A 2,100-nucleotide genomic window follows, 5' to 3' on the forward strand; every position below is an offset into this window, starting at 1 on the left:
CAAAAGCATATCTTCAACAAACTTGATGAATATTAAAACAAATAATAAACCTTATATCTAAAAAGGTAATATTGTGGAGAAAACCACTGCATAGAAATTAATATAAATGCAAGGCAAACAAATCACTAACAAAAATATTATCCCAGGGTTACCACAAAACTTTATTTTTAATTTTTCTCTAATTTCCCACTGACAAATTCTTCTTTTTTCCCTAACCATATTAATATTCAAAGCGCAAAACCGTAAACTTTTAAAATTCTTAACCTAGAATATTTCATAAAAGAAATAAAATAATTTGAAATTAAAATTGAGAATATTTTCAAATAAAACTGTAAATTACAATTACATGAATAGCTAGGTGTTTTTTTTCTCTTTTTTAATGTAAAGAAGAGAAATTGTATTTGTATTTATTTGTAACAATACGTAGGACCAAGTTTGTAAATAATGTTGCCAACAATTTATTACACCTGATTTTGAGATTTTGAATAAAGGATTACGAATCTTGACAGCTAGCAACCTCAAAATATTAAATTAAAATATCTGGATAAAAACTTCTGCTAAACAGAAAACTGATGAGGCTTGAGAGTGCACGGATTGAAAATAAAAAAAAATGCTTTCAAAATTGTATAAAATCGAAATCTTTTTAACATGTTTATTTTTTTTAATTGAAACTGAGCATGCCATAATTGAGGGCTCATGTAAGGCTCATGTAAAACCCAAAATCAAAATTTTGGGCTCTGAATTTTTTTCAAAAAAATGCATGGTACAGCTAGCTTTGCGTGAAGTTATCAATACCATGGTTAAAGTATTCTTTATATCAAATTTTTTCATTTGCATGAATTGAAGGCTCATTAACGGCTCTTGCATGCCCCACGGCGCATAAATAAAATTTCCCAGAAAATAAATAAGCAATCATCTAAAAATTGAGTACACCAGAATTGAAGGCTCATTTTATGATCTCCAGTTCCGTCAAAATAAAATTTTGAAAAACATCTCTCGATATAGAAAAACTACCTTTTACTTAAAAGTGATGTTAAAGTGCACTAAATATGCACCTATCATAAAATTGAGTATATCAGAATTCAATGCTTATTAAAGGATCTTTTATAAAACACGGCGAAATTTTTCAAAAACAACCCCTATTATAAATAAACTACCCTAAAATTGAAAATGCACTGATCTAAAAATTGAGTACAGCAGAATTGAAGGCTCATTTTAGGCTCGTCAGCGCCCCCAAGATCAATTCTCCAAAACTATCCCTCGATATTAAAAAACTACCCCTTACTTAAAAGTGCTAAGAAAGTGCACTAAATAAGCAATTATCAAAAATCTGAGTGCATAAGGATTGAAGGCTCATTGAATGCTCTTGTATGACCAGCGATGAAATTGTTAAAAAACAACCCCTATCATAAATGAACTACCCTAAATATTTAATATGCACTAATTTGAAAATTAAGCACAGCAGAACTTTAGTCTCATTTTAGGCTCTCCAATGCCCCCGAATTCAATTTTCCAAAACCATCCCTTGATATTAAGAAACTACCCCTTACTTAAAACTGCTGATAAAAAGTAATAAATATGTACTAATTATACAACTAAGTACATCAGCATTAAAGGCTCATTGAAGGCTCTTGCGTGAGTCACGGTGCAATTTTTTATAAACAAACCCCTATCATAACTAAACTACCCTAAAAATTGAATATGCACCAATATGAAAATCAGGTAAAGCAAAATCGAAGGCTCATTTTAGGCTCTCCAAAGCCCCAAAATCAATTTTTCTAAACCATCACTTAATATTCAAAAAACCATTCCTTACGCAAAAATGCTGATGCTGTGCAAGAAAAAGTATTGTATCAGCTAAAAAGAATATTTTCTATTCCTTAGAAAACATCAAACCTGGTTTCAGAAACCACTCTTAACACTTTTAAATTACCATGTAAAGGATTACGCCACTGAACTGAGAATCAACTGCATTAGCAGTGTTTGATTTTCTCCGATTGTGACCAAACATTGTATGCTCTATCCAGGAATTAGGGCTCATTTAGGGCTTATATAATATCCAAAATCTAAATTTCGACGATGCTTTTTTAGCTCTGCGTA

The sequence above is a fragment of the Belonocnema kinseyi genome, chromosome 1 (assembly GCF_010883055.1).
Source record: "Belonocnema kinseyi isolate 2016_QV_RU_SX_M_011 chromosome 1, B_treatae_v1, whole genome shotgun sequence".
NCBI classification, from domain to species: domain Eukaryota; kingdom Metazoa; phylum Arthropoda; class Insecta; order Hymenoptera; family Cynipidae; genus Belonocnema; species Belonocnema kinseyi.